The sequence below is a fragment of the Schistocerca serialis genome, chromosome 6, assembly GCF_023864345.2.
Source record: "Schistocerca serialis cubense isolate TAMUIC-IGC-003099 chromosome 6, iqSchSeri2.2, whole genome shotgun sequence".
Classification (NCBI taxonomy): domain Eukaryota; kingdom Metazoa; phylum Arthropoda; class Insecta; order Orthoptera; family Acrididae; genus Schistocerca; species Schistocerca serialis.
In genome coordinates, this window is record NC_064643.1 from 726,281,000 (window position 1) to 726,296,864 (window position 15,865).

The 15,865-nt window shown below is 44.2% G+C and overlaps 1 pseudogene; it reads left to right on the plus strand.

The window, feature by feature from the left end:
- The first annotated feature begins 248 nt into the window (after nt 1-248).
- LOC126485766 (5S ribosomal RNA) lies at nt 249-366 on the plus strand (annotated as a pseudogene).
- Nucleotides 367-15,865: the final 15,499 nt, after the last annotated feature.

Consider the following 15,865-nt stretch of genomic DNA (forward strand, 5'->3'; position numbering starts at 1 on the left):
TCACTTGGCTGTGGGAAGCACAGGTTCGTTTCAGCGCCGTAGTTGATGCTACTTGCTTCACACGTTAGCACCATACTCCGCCTTCTGGCTGTGAGAATTCCCTGTTAAAGGGTAAACACAGGTGGTGGTAGCTGGGGCACTACGCTATCTGTTGTCGGAAGACGCTGAAACCATTATCAGAACATTTACTATCACCCTGGTAGTATATGCCGTCATCGGATCAAAACGACTTTGTCTTTCCAGGTGCAGGTAACGGCCTTGCCGCAGTGGATACACCGGCTCCCGTAAGATCACCGAAGTTAAGCGCTGCCGGGCGTGGTCGGCACTTGGATGGGTGACCATCCAGGCCGCCATGCGCTGTTGCCAATTGAGGAGCTACTCGACCGAATAGTAGCGGCTTCGGTCAAGAATACCACCGTAACGACTGGGAGAGCAGTGTGCTGACCCCACGCCTCTCCTATCTGCATCCTCCACAGAGGATGACACGGCGGTCGGATGGTCCCGGTAGGCCACCCGTGGCCTGAAGACGGAGTGCTTTCTTGGTGCTTTTTCCCAGGTGCACTAATTTTTTCCGGCAGTGTATAAAGAATTAAGTTGTTTGAAAAGAAGGAAAACGAGTACTATGAAAATTAGGGAACGGGAAAGCATTCACATTCTTGGCCGAAGGACCGACGCCAGTGAAACCGATTGCTGGACAGAGTGAATGTACAACCTAAAGGTCAGACTGGCGACTGAAACAAATAAAGCGTAAGACGCCTGCTCGCAGTAGGCAGTATATCCAAGCTCGAACCCCGACGTGGCACAAGTTTTCACTTGCCGCATCCGTCTTTCCCAGGCAGCTCCCTTCTGCGACACCATTTACAAGGAGCGCCAGGCCTTCACGTGCTGGGACGCGTTAAAGTAATTGATAGAAGTCGTGTAGGACACAGGTCAGATAGGCTCGGCTATTGTGCCCACCCCGTGCCCCCCCCCCCTCCACCCCCGACCCCCCCCCCCCCCCCCCCCCCACCACCATTGGGCCGGGCTGGGGCAAATTGGACTGGACCTCCTTCAACGAGACTCGCGCAGCACTTGTACCTGCGGTTTGGGTACGATACGTCACGCTGGAACAATTCTGTAACACGACCTGGCTCATGAATTATGCAAGCGGGCTGGCCCGAGGCGCGTTATGAGCCGGGTTGTTCGAAGCGAGATTTTGAGCAGCAACAAGACGTGACTTCTTTCTTTTGGAGTGAGCACTGAATGTTTTGTGTCCGGCTGGCGTGTGACGTCGCGGCTCCTTGCTCACACTGGGCGAGTCGCTGGTCTCCTGTACTGTGTGTGGCTGTCATTCACTGACACTTCCAGCTTGCGGCCAGTACCTGTCTCAACGTTTAACCGGTTTGTGCGCTCACAGCACTGCACTCTCAGCCACGCTGACGAGCGGATATAGCATGATGTATGCGAAGCGAGGCGAAGTAGTGGTTGATGGAAAGCCAGCTGTAGTTTATGACGCACTGTGGTCGCGACTCGGTAAAGCAGTTGATGGATCGTCATACAGCAGCTGCGATTCTGTCTGGAAGATGTTAGGATACATCCAGAGTGCGCTCGTAGTGACTGGACGTTACAGCAGACCTCAGCCCTCCCAGTATCAGGCGCGTACAAAATACGTAAGACGATTCAGTTCAGATTAGTTCAGAAGTCTGTAATTTTGTACTTCGGACACTTAAATAGCAAATTTTTGTGTAGTGTTCTTCCTCCTCCATCACATCAATGTCCCAAGTATCGGTAAATATAGGTAAAAGAATATATAAGTGAAGCAAAGTAAATGATTTGTTAGGTCTATTAGGTACAATAAGTATGTTAATTGTGGACAGTTGGGAATGTGGGTCTCACGGGAAGCGTGCAAGAGATAAGTCCCTGCAGTCGCGCTATTCATCTGTGTTCTCGGTGGCTCGGATGGATAAAGCGTCTGCCATGTAAGCAGGAGATCATGGTTTCAAGTCCTGGTCGAGGCACACATTTTCAGCTGTCCCCATCGTGGTATATCAATAACACCTGTCGGCAGCTGAGGGTTTCAATTAATTATCATTAATTCTCAGATTACTTCAACCGGCTTTTTTGAGACGACTATACGTCCTCTCTCAAATGCGGGCATCTGAGTGTGTTGTTCACGCACCTTTCTGTGAGTTTTATTACCGTCCAACGGAGTACACGGAATGAAATCCACAAAGACTTTATGTCCTGATACCGACAAATTCCCTGCTTACTATTCTTGCCAGCCATGGGATGAAACTGTGCTGCAGCGTCGCATATTCATCCATCGGTCGCCAAAGTCTACAGTTTTGCATTTTTCGTCGATACCTGTACGAACATCAGTTTGTGACCAATTGCATAACTCCACTTTTATTTTATTTTATTTTAGTTCACATCGCTAGCTGCGATGAATAGGTACACATGTGACATTTGTGAAGAGAATAAGTAGTCGGTGGGAAAAATTAGTAAAATAATGGTTCTTTCTCTTGGTATGCAGCATGTAATGCAGCTGAAAGAATGAAGAGATGTAAAAAGCAACTTTTTTAACTGACGAAAATGGAAGTCAGAAAATTGATTTATGAAGTTGTTCACCAGCATTCCATACCCCTTCATGTCGATAGCCCATTGCTAGCTGATGATAGCCTTGTAAGCCAGAAACAGATTACCATAATAAATTAATAGTGGAGAACATCCCCAGCTTGTCTTCTCCTTTTGCGGTCGTGAATCTGTTGTATCTAGCGGAGACAGAGGAATCCACTAACAAGATGCAGAACTCCTAATGACGAAATCTTTGTGAGATTAAATAAGTAGACTACTTTCAAGAAGTGAAGCAGTTATACTATGTGAGACTTTTAAAACAGCTAGGCATACTGCTGTTCAGCGGATAACACGAGACAACGCAAGCTATCCAAAGTTATTCCTCGTACCCTGCAGTAAATGACAAAAAATACTGTAAATAGTCTTGAAACCCCTACCTCCGACCACTTGAGATCTTGTCTTATGGTCTTGCCTTTGCTACACGTGTTTACTATAGTACTTTGTTTCCCGCAGCGTGTAACTGATACCCGTAATGTATTCAGAAAAAAATAGTACTGACACAAGAAGCAAGTGCATGGACTGTTAACATGTTGAACGGATGGTACCGTATATTTTGTATCTGTCCTGTCATTTTTAGCACAATATTGTTCTCAAGTTATGTTTTTGTTATCAACAATATTAATAAGTAGTCAAGCTCCATAGGTGTAATAGTACAGAAAAGTCCATTTACAACTTATATATTATGAATTCGTTTTAGTATTTTCTACGTGCAGTAGTTTCATAGTTTCCCAGTCCGATGTCAAATTCAGCGTACACTTTCTCTCTGCAATTATCTCCTATCATTTATCTGACGCCGGCCGGAGTGGCTGTGCGGTTCTAGGATCTACAGTCTGGAACCGCGGGACCGCTACGGTCACAGGTTCGAATCCTGCCTCGGGTATGGATGTGTGTGACGTCCTTTGGTTAGTTAGGTTTAAGTAGTTCTAAGTTCTAGCGGACTGATGACCTCAGAAGTTAAGTCCCATAGTGCTCAGAGCCATTTGAACCATTTATCTGTCAGCAAGCTACATTTTTCTTAAATTTCCTGTCAACAACTGCACGCGTCTTAAACACATATCATGTACATTCTAATTAAATGATATTGTTCTCGATGTGTAATCACGCCACTGTCCACAGTTCCAGAGAACATATTTTCTGTATTTATCGTTTAACGTCTGTAGCTTCTAAATTACTTTTGGTGTTCTCCTGTATCCCATCGCATTTGATGACGATAGTCAGCTATTGTTCAATGACTCTCTGTTAGGAGAACAACAAAAATAATTTATCCACTACTAATAAAACCCAAATGGGCTTCTCTTTTGTATAAAGTCGTAATACAGATTCACGCTATTGTTTGAGGAACGGATCATTATGATGTTTCGTCTTTCATATTTTCTAAGAATAATACGAAACACGTTAACAGACAAATTCTTCAAGCACTTTGAAGCGGTTCGGTGAATGTAAGTGTGTTGCTAAGCAGATCGCCATCAACACCAGCAGAGACTGCCAGTACAAAGAATGCTATTCGTTACTGTCAACAGCAGTTTTCCTATTTTACGCTCTGGGTCAGTTTTCATATTTCGTCGCTATGACGTTTAATTGTATCGTTATCTGACGGAAAACAATGATCATCCTACGCTCCTTATCAAAAAGGAATATTCTGAAATGGTGCCTTTCTACGGACAGCCTTCGTTCTGTACTACCAAAAAAAGCTGAAATGTCTACAACAAATTGAAATAATAATGAATGTGAAAATAAAGACAAAGTATAGGACGCCTCTGCAAAAATTTTTCATTTAAACGCATGTGTGACTTTTAAATGTAGATTCCAGTATACAAGAACTGCTGCGTGTTGAAAAACAAAGCGAATAGTACAGCAGAAGAAAGATGATAAAGCAGTATTTGAATTGCGTCACAGATGGCCCCTGACTGGTTTATTTCATTTCATCTTTACGTGGACGCAGAATCAGTTAACGAACATCACTGCTATTTTCACCACTGAATTCCATTTGATATCGCACCCCTTTTGCAAGGCCATAAAGCAATTTTTGCATGCAATTCTGTAGTGCAGTTTTATTCGGTGCACAAATACATGACAGTTTTATGCGAGTCGCAACGTTCGCAGAATTCACCGAAGTGATTAAGCTTTTCAAAACATTTTTTCGTTATGATACTGTAGCGATAGATTGAAGTGCAGAGATGGGGATTTTAATGGCCCACAGATACGATTCAGAATCAACAGAACGCGTAATTTCATTTGTGACCGTATCCCTACACACAGAGAGAACCCCGGGTAGCGCTGGACATGTAAAACAGTATTCTGAAACCATTGGTCGTGTCTAAATGTATCGTATTATTCCCGTGGAGAAATCAGTGACATTACACCGTGCTAGTTTCGTGTCTTAATATCCTTCATGTCCTGAATAACATCTTCAGAAAATCATTAGCTTTTTCCTTTTTTGAATGTCCATAATGCTTTTATCACTCGGCTTTTTAAACTCCATTCCTTTCTCCAATTTCATTTCTCATCTTCTTCCTTGCATAACCTGTTCCTGTCTGCTGTCTCTTGTCTCTCCTCAGACAAATCAGATCTTCTTCTGGTCTGTACTTTGCAGTTTTTGCGGTTTCAGATCCAGATCGGCGCTTGTTATACACAGCAGCAGAATTCGTATGCACTTCAAAATAATCATAATGCACTCTATGTTACAATGACATGAAGAATGTATAACTTAACATCTTCTTGATACATTCATATTCCAGAGTCAGAATGTTGGAAACGCGCGGGGAGGTACTGCCTTGCTACCACCTCGCTGGTTATGTCTCGATATACCTGCGAGATTTGGAGGTACTGGTCCACTAACACCGTATTAGTGTCTTGAAATGCGAGAGAGTAGGAAACTCCTCGTCATAGAATGGAAGGACTCAACAGAACAAATCTCATAGTGGGCCTTGGAATCAATTACAATCAGACTGTAATAATGTATAAGGAGCATGTCAAAAATACATTAGCAGTAAACAGTGAAATTATACAACCAGTTGAAGAGTTTTTATATTTAGTAATTGGATGGACAGCAAACCAAAGAGGTGAGGAAATGTGATTAGTATGTAAATGAGGCTACTTTTAGGGCTTCACAGCGAAACGTCGATTTCTTAATCCCTAAGATTGCTGGCTATGGGGTAATTTAAAGGCGTTGGTATTACACACCCATCGACAATGAGCACAAGATACAAGATCACGTGACCGGTTTCATGGGCAAATGGGTGTGTTTGCACGAGTTCCTGAAACATAAAGAGGTGTAACGCAGTGACTTTTCTCTTCTCTCTGACACAAGAGGCGTTGGGAAACCACAACTGTGGCCCTGTACAGCCTCCTGACAATGGGAGAGTTGCTAAATAAATTTAATTCATATTTACAGTTATAGATTCACACTGATTGTGAAATTACGAATATAATGATATCGGTCATCGGTTGATCAAGTAGTTAATTCGAAACTCGATAAAATTAATTGATGACTAAATGATATTAATCAGATTTACCCGGCCACCGATGACTTGCCTGAATAGGGAACTCGACTGGTGGGGTCGGAGAAATTTTCAGGACTACAGATTAATTACTGCTACTACTTAGCAAGACGGCGAAATCCTGTACAGGTTCTGAACTGTTACTTTGAATTTCAACCTATTGGTACCTCGTAGCACATGGATACGAGGCTTTCGCGCCTTCGCGAAACTGAGACCACTTCGGTCTTCAGCTGGGCCGGAGGCCAGGTTGTCACTGGGGAACACACGGTGACCACCACCTCCGCTAAGTTGGCCACAGGACTCGCTTTCTGCGAGAGGGCACCTCCTGTGGCGAGGCGTCCGAATCCACAAAAGTGCCGATAGACGCTGTCAGCATCCCACTTCGTTACAGTTCTCAGTTGGAGCCACAGCGTGTTAACAGGACCACGGGTGTTGCCGCCATTTTCAGCATCTGTGCGCTTGTTTACATTACAGGGCTATTACAAATGATTGAAGCTATTTCATAAATTCACTATAGCTCCGTTCATTGACATCCGGTCACGACACACTACAGATACGTAGAAAAACTCATAAAGTTTTGTTCGGCTGAAGCCGCACTTCAGGTTTCTGCCGCCAGAGCACTCGAGAGTGCAGTGAGACAAAATGGCGACAGGAGCCGAGAAAGCGTATGTCGTGCTTGAAATGCACTCACATGTCAGTGATAACAGTGCAACGACACTTCAGGACGAAGTTCAACAAAGATCCACCAACTGCTAACTCCATTCGGCGATGGTATGCGCAGTTTAAAGCTTCTGGATGCCTCTGTAAGGGGAAATCAACGGGTCGGCCTGCAGTGAGCGAAGAAACGGTTGAACGCGTGCGGGCAAGTTTCACGCGTAGCCCGCGGAAGTTGACGAATAAAGCAAGCAGGGAGCTGAACGTACCACAGCCAACGGTTTGGTAAATCTTACGGAAAAGGCTAAAGCAGAAGCCATACCGTTTACAATTGCTACAAGCCCTGAAACCCGCTTTGAATTTTCGGCGCGGTTGCAACAGCTCATGGAAGAGGATGCGTTCAGTGCGAAACTTGTTTTCAGTGATGAAGCAACATTTTTTTCTTAATGGTGAAGTGTTTAAACCTCCTCTACCAAGAAACGTGCCAGAACTGCGAGCTCGCATCAACGATGCTTTCGAACTCATTGATGGGGACATGCTGCGCCGAGTGTAGGAGGAACTTGATTATCGGCTTGATGTCTGCCGAATCACTAAAGGGGCACATATCGAACATTTGTGAATGCCTAAAAAAACTTTTTGAGTTTTTGTATGTGTGTGCAAAGCATTGTGAAAATATCTCAAATAATAAAGTTATTGTAGAGCTGTGAAATCGATTCAATCATTTGTAATAACCCTGTACTTCGTAGCAGCCGTGGGCAGAGCAGTTCGTTTTAGTACCACAGTTTTTCAGCAGACCGCTCATGGTAATTTCGGTTGCTATATCCAAGCGATACAACCTTTCGCATCGAGATCGATGGGCATGACTACTTTTTCCATGGTGACGCGATAAATTACTTTGTGCTATGTCTGAGCTATCGTTTAAATGTGGTCTACCAACTACTCCCCTTTGATTGCAAGTCCTGAAGTTTCTTAGTGATTTAACACACTCTCTTAAAGAGACCAGACTAGTTGACGTTCATTTCCCACGCACAGTGCAGCTACATTGTTTCGTCTCGACCAGCAGCAGGACGTTGCTGTGTCAGGTCTTTTCTTCACTTGTGACGATATCTGTCTCTTGTAGAAGGTAAGAGACTACCCCACGTTTGGTCGATTTTGAGGTAAGTTTATCTGAGTTATGTACTAGAACTGTTTGGTTGCTGGACTGTAGCATTATTCTGTCACCCTACGTCAATAAGTTTTTATTTAGCAACTGAAACACCTGCTAGACGAGAAGAAGCTCTATGTGCTACGTTCGAGGAGACAGAAGATTAGCGCGTGATTTTAATTTTCCAGGTAATAGGGGATCAGTAGCAAACAGCTTGAAGGGGTGGCTGTATAATTCAACTTTCCTTTCTGACTGTGTGATACTACCTAATTATTCTAATTGCACGGATGGCTTTCTTTTTATCTACTCACTTGTTAAGAGCTGGTTTTTCTCTCCACGACAATACTAAGGAGAGTCATCCTTACTACCCTAGTAGAAAGAGTAGTAGTTGCAGCATTATGTGGTTTTCTGGCTCTTTTTGAGCAGTTGATAAGTTTGACCCCATGTGAATCAAGTTTTTTCCCGCTTTTTTCCACCGAGCGTTAGGAAATGTTCATCCCCTTCCACCTTAAATAAGTGGTATACGGAGTCAGCCGGCTCCACACGCTGTTGACATAATTTTGCTCCGGGTAGTCCGGACTGTTCTTTGTCGATTACGAAACATTTCATTTACTTTCCAGAATATTCGGGAGTGCGTTTAGTTTCGTTTCATTCAACAGAACTAACATATTGTAACCGCCACCCCCGTTAGGTTGACTATGGAACTGTCTCTCTGCCAGCAAACACCTAAAGCGGTGAGGCGTCCAAAACTGACATTACATGCTCTCAGCATCCCACTTCACTGCAGTTCTTAATTGAGCCACAGCGTGTTAGTAGCAGCACAGGTGTACCACGACTTCCAGCATCTGTTCGCTTGTTTGCATTTCTTAGCAGCTTATGTAGAACAATTCGTTTAAGTATCACAGATTCTCAGTAGGACGCTTTCGGTACTTCCGAGCGATGCAACCATTTGCATTCTGATGGAAGGGCATGGCGATTTTGCCATACTGATGCGATAAGGTAGTTCGTGCTACTTCTGTCTGGACTGCCGTCCAAGCGTAAAACTATCAGGTATGTAGCCTTTGATTAGCTACAAATCCTAAGCTGTCTTTACGATTTTCTGGAAGCACTCTCTCTTGAAGGGGTGGACGAGCTGTTCATGTTTCATTTCCCAGTTGCAGTGCAGGTTTATTGTTTCGTCTCGACCTGCGGCAATACGATCCTCTGCCACGCCATTTCTTTTGTTGTTAGTGTATCGATGTCTCGTAGAACGTAACGGGCTACCTCACGTTTTATGTGTTTTATGCTGAGCTTAACTGAATTACGTTCCAGATCTACTGACTGTAGCATTCCTCTGTTGCACCACATCAATAAGTTTTTTATTATCAATTGGTGTCCGTGCTATAGGAGAAGAATACCGATGTCACCACGGTCGCTGAAACAGAAAACTGGCAGGTGAGGTTAATATTCCACTCAAAAGGGTATCAGTGGCAGACAGTTCAGTAGTTCCGTTTGCCATTAGGTTCCATCCAGTTTCAGTAAACAACAGCTAAACAAGGAGGGCTGGACGACGTAAAATTCGAATGAAGCCAGATTATTGAAACCGAGTTTTCAATTTTTTCGCATGAATGCATTTTTTTATTGATTTGATTTGACTTTAAACCGTTTCCACTCAATCAGTTCAAGTACGAACGAATTTTACAAGCCACGTATACCTCGACTTTAAACCATAGTATCTCTACAATGGGTAAAGACTATTGGATAAAAAAAAATTCGTTTTGACTTTATCCAGTTATCTACTCTAGTGCAAAGTTTGAACCGATCCATACCAGATGAAAGTGCAGAAGTGGCGGACTTCAAAAACCTCCCAGAAAAATGTTAAACCCTCGTATCTGGACAACCGATAAATTTTTTTTGACATTACCTATTTATTTACCTTCGTGCAACGTTTGAACTGATTCTTTTAAGTTTAAATTGTGTAAATGAAGCGCTTCAAAAATCTCCCAGAAAAACTTTTTCACTTTAAATCTAAACGAAGCGACATTCTTTCAGAAGGTTAAAATTTATCTTAGGCCAAGGTTCGATACACCGGTGGACCAACCATTAGTCTTGTTCCTGTCCGGACTTATTTAAGGATGATTTTTTTTTTGCACGTACACTACTGGCCATTAAATTTGCAACACCAAGAAGAAATGAAGATGATAAACGGGTATTCATTGAACAAATATATTATACTAGAGCTGACATGTGATTACATTTTCACGCGATTTGGGTGCATAAATCCTGAGAAATCAGTACCCAGAACAACCACCTCTGACCGTACTAATGGCCTTGATACGCCTGGGCATTGAGTCAAACAGAGCTTGGATGTCGTGTACAGGAACAGCTGCCCATGCAGCTTCAATACGATACCACAGTTCATCGAGAGTAGTGACTGGCGTATTGTGACGAGCCAGTTGCTCGGCCACCATTGACCAGACCTTTTCAATTGGTGAGAGATCTGGAGAATGTGCTGGCCAGGGTACGAGTCGAACATTATCTGTATCCAGAAAGGCCCGTACAGAACCTGCAACATGCGGTCGTGCATTATCCTTCTGAAATGTAGGGTTTCGCAGGGATCGAATGAAGGATAGAGCCACGGGTCGTAACATGGAACGTCCACTGTTCAAAGTGCCATCAACGCGAACAAGAGGTGACCGAGACGTGTAACCAATGGCACCCCATACCATCACGCCGGGTGATATGCCAGTATGGCGATGACGATTACACGCTTCCAACGTGCGTTCACCGCGATGTCGCCAAACACGGATGCGACCATCATGATGCTGTAAACAGAACATGGATTCATCCGAAAAAATTAGGTTTTCCCATTCGTGCACCCAGGTTCGTCGTTGAGTACACCATGACAGGCGCTTCTGTCTGTGATGTAGCGTCAAGGGTAACCGCAGCCATGGTCTCCGCGTTGATAGTCCATGCTGATGCAAACGTCGTCGAACTGTTCGCGCAGATGGTTGTCTTGCAAACGTCCCCATCTGTTGACTCAGGGATCGAGACGTGGCGGCACGATCCGTTACAGCCATGCGGATAAGATGCCTGTCATCTCGACTGCTAGCGATACGAGGCCGTTGGGATCCAGCACGGCGGTCCGTATTATCCTCCTGAACCCACCGACTCCGTATTCTGCTATCAGTCTTTGTATCTCGACCAACGCGAGCAGCAATGTCGCGATACGATAAACCGCAATCGCGATAGACTATAATACGACCTTTCACAAAGACGGAAACGTGATGGTACGCATTTCTCCTCCTTACACGTGGCATCACAACAACGTTTCACCAGGCAACGCCGATCAACTGCTGTTTGTGTATGAGAAATCGGTTGGAAACTTTCCTCATGTCAGCACGTTGTAAATGTCGCCACCGGTGACAACCTTGTGTGAATGCTCTGAAAAGCCAATCATTTGCATATCATAGCATCTTCTTCCTGTCGGTTAAATTTCACGTCTGTATCACGTCACCTTCGTGATGTAGCAATTTTAATGGCCAGTGGTATATAATCCAAACGAAAATGATTATTTTTGCACGTAAAATCCGAACTGTGCACATAACAATGGTGCCATTCGCTGAGTACTAATTGCAGGCCCCTTTATTTTTTTGCGAAAGAAATTAATCGATTCGCATAATTTGCATGGGCGCCAGTTCCGGTTCGTCGCTCAAACCTCGCATAATAGAGCGTTACATAGCTACTGTAAGACAGATGTTCGAATGGCTATACAAACGGCCGCTGTCCGGACTAAATCAAAAACTTTTCACCCCATGCCCGTTGCTCAAACAGGAACCGAGCACCAATAGCGATTCTGCGCGTTGCCTTTTCAGACGTATGTGTTACAGCGCTTCCGAAGGAAACAAATGGAAAAAAAGACGACTCAGAATTTGGAACACAGAAATTAAAGAGGCCACGAAAGATAAACAGATAGATTATTAAAATACAAAAACATACAAAATGAAAAGGAACAAGTAGTGCACAAAGAACTGCAAGCATCATGAGACAGTAACCAGATGAACACGGTAGTCAGGAATATGCTTACGAAGTGACGAAAGCTCTGAAGAAAGAAGAAAACACTGTCTCACTGAACATTATACCAAATGAAGCATGGATAAATCACTACCCGATCCTGTGGTATACACACAGGGCTGAAGATTACACTGGAAAAAGTATATTCAGCGAAATAGTAGATCCAGTTACTATGGAGAAACCAGAAGAGGTTTTGAGAGGTATGAAGAACAGGAAAGCTATCGGAATGGGTGAAATAAATGCCAGGCTAATTATATGTGGAGGGTTTTCACTAGCTAAAAGATGTCTACAATTAATAAATACACGCTGGGAGAATTGCAAGAGCCGACACCCTCGATATACAGCAGAAGCAACGATTCTCATCAAGACAGGGGAACATTGCGACTGTAAAACCTACCGTGGTATCAGTCCTCTAAGCAGCGGCTACAAACTACACACTAAGATAATCAATTGCTGCATGAAGAGTATGGCAAAAGCTGTTATTCCTTAGAACAAAATGGATTTAGATCATTTCGCTCATGCACAGGCGATGTGTTTGTAATGATAGACATTACAGAAAAAGGCAGAGAATTAGTCTAAACAATCATATGGCCTTTTTCGACCACCAGAAGACTTTCGACCGTGTGAGCCATGATACTCTAAGGAAGATTATGTCCGAGTGTGGTTAGTATTATCACTTAACAAAGGTAGTGAGAAGTCTACAAAAATACATGAGTTGTAATTAACAAGGACAGGAATCGATTAGAAGAAATAGTTATTAACCATGGTGTAAAATAAGGCTATGGACTATTGCCATCTCTTTTTACATTGGCACTGACTCCGGTACTCGTAAACGTAAATGTAAAGTAAACAACGAAATTAAGGCAGCGAACGATGAGTACCTGAATGTGCTTCTGTTTGCAGACGACATCGTTATTATTCAAAAGAATGTACATGTCGACCAAAGCTCAGTATAGCAGCTGAACGAAACATACAAGGAATATACAGGGTGTTTCAAAAATGACCGGTATATTTGAAACGGCAATAAAAACTAAACGAGCAGCGATAGAAATACACCGTTTGTTGCAATATGCTTGGGACAACAGTACATTTTCAGGCGGACAAACTTTCGAAATTACAGTAGTTAACAATTTTCAACAACAGATGGCGCTGAGGTCTGGGAAACTCTACAGTACGATATTTTCCACATATCCACCATGCGTAGCAATAATATGGCGTAGTCTCTGAATGAAATTACCCGAAACCTTTGACAAAGTGTCTGGCGGAATGGCTTCACATGTAGATGAGATGTACTGCTTCAGCTGTTCAATTGTTTCTGGATTCTGGCGGTACACCTGGTCTTTCAAGTGTCCCCACAGAAAAAAGTCACAGGGGTTCATGTCTGGCGAATAGGGAGGCCAATCCACGCCGCCTCCTGTATGTTTCGGATAGTCCAAAGCAATCACACGATCATCGAAATATTCATTCAGGAAATTAAAGACGTCGGCCGTGCGATGTGGCTGGGCACCATCTTGCATAAACCACGAGGTGTTCGCAGTGTCGTCTAAGGCTGTTTGTACCGCCACAAATTCACGAAGAATGTCCAGATAGCGTGATGCAGTAATCGTTTCGGATCTGAAAAATGGGCCAATGATTCCTTTGGAAGAAATGGCGGCCCAGACCAGTACTTTTTGAGGATGCAGGGACGATGGGACTGCAACATGGGGCTTTTCGGTTCCCCATATGCGCCAGGTCTGTTTATTGACGAAGCCGTCCAGGTAAAAATAAGCTTCGTCAGTAAACCAAATGCTGCCCACATGCATGTCGCCGTCATCAATCCTGTGCACTATATCGTTAGCGAATGTCTCTCGTGCAGCAATGGTAGCGGCGCTGAGAGGTTGCCGTGTTTGAATTTTGTACGGATAGAGGTGTAAACTCTGGCGCATGAGACGATACGTGGACGTTGACGTCATTTGGACCGCAGCTGCAACACGGCGAACGGAAACCCGAGGCCGCTGTTGGATCACCTGCTGCACTAGCTGCGCGTTGCCCTCTGTGGTTGCCGTACGCGGTCGCCCTACCTTTCCAGCACGTTCATCCATCACGTTCCCAGTCCGTTGAAATTTTTCAAACAGATCCTTTATTGTATCGCTTTTCGGTCCTTTGGTTACATTAAACCTCCGTTGAAAACTTCGTTTTGTTGCAACAACACTGTGTTCTAGGCGGTGGAATTCCAACACCAGAAAAATCCTCTGTTCTAAGGAATAAACCATGTTGTCTACAGCACACTTGCACGTTGTGAACAGCACACACTTACAGCAGAAAGACGACGTACAGAATGACGCACCCACAGACTGCGTTGTCTTCTATATCTTTCACATCACATGCAGCGCCATCTGTTGTTGAAAATTGTAACTACTGTAATTTCGAAAGTTTGTCCGCCTGAAAATGTACTGTTGTCCCAAGCATATTGCAACAAACGGTGTATTTCTATCGCTGCTCCTTTAGTTTTTATTGGCGTTTCAAATATACCGGTCATTTTTGAAACACCCTGTAGTTTAAATGTTTGTAGTAATAAAACGAGATATCGACATTTCGAGGAGCATAAAACGCGATTCATACGAAAAGGCCTCCCGTCGCCAGACAGTGGACTTTCAGCTGCTTTATTGGCGGGCAAATTACAGCCTTCGCCGCCGATGACCTACAGTCAGCGTGTCAGCTTGACTCAGGCGCCTGCTGCTGAGGTCCACACGCAGCCATGTCATTGAGGAGACACTACTCGTAGCCCCCTTGATTCACCTGCGCGGTCAGTTGCTCAACAGTTCCACGCCTGTTCGCTCGTACACATCTCCGCAGTTGTCGTTCACCCGTGTTATCTCTGCCCGCGGTGCACCACAGTTGCTTCGGCGACTGTTTCGGACGGCGCCATTTTGCCATGCACTGTATACAGGGTGAGCACAAAGTCTTGCCCTGATTATAAAAATTTATAACAGAATAACCGTTTGGCATTTGAAGCCGTTACATAGGTCAGGGTTACTAGTTGTTGTGACCAATAGATGGCGCTAGTGTTCCACACCGACGCGATCTCTTTAGGTCACGTTACTTGCTGGCAAAATGGCGTCGAAGCAGGAGAAAGCACAATGTGTGCATTGGTTTCACGAAACGAAATCGCCCATCAGTGTTCAGTGTAAGTTTCGGGCATCTCATGGACGCAGTCCTCCTGACGTTAAATCAATAAAGCGATGGTATGCAAAGTTTAATGAAACAGGCAGCGTTGAAGATCGTCCTAGAAGTGGCAGGCCTCGTGTGAGTTACGCACCTGTCGATCGTGTGCGGCAATCGTTTCAACGGAGTCCGTCTAAATCAACTCGTCAAGCATCACGTGAACTTCAAATACCGCAGACAAGAGTGGTGAAGATTCTTGATGAAAGGCTTAGGTTGCATGCTTACAAGGTGCAATTTGTGCAGGCCTTGCAACCGAATGATTTGCTGACACGTGCTGAATATGAAACTGAGATTCTCAACAGGATTGATGGCGCCAACGATTACTTAAATCGCATATCCTTTACCGATGAATCCACCTTTCATGTCAGTGGAATGGTAAACTCGCATAATGTCCGTATATGGGGTTCAGAGTCTCCACATGCTACTGTGCAGTTAAGGCGAGACAGTGAAAAAGTTGATGTTTGGCGCGCCGCATGCATAACAAGTTTTTTGGACCGTTTTTCTTCGCGGAAAAATCCATTACCTCTAACATTTACTTAGACGTTTTGCAACAGTTTATTGCCCCACAGTTATAAGAATATCAGCCATGGACAATTTTCCAGCAAGACGGAGCACCCCCCCCCCCTCCCCCCCGGTGGGCTTTGATAGTGCTTGATGAAACATTTCCGGATCGGTCGATTGGAAGAAACTGTCCAAC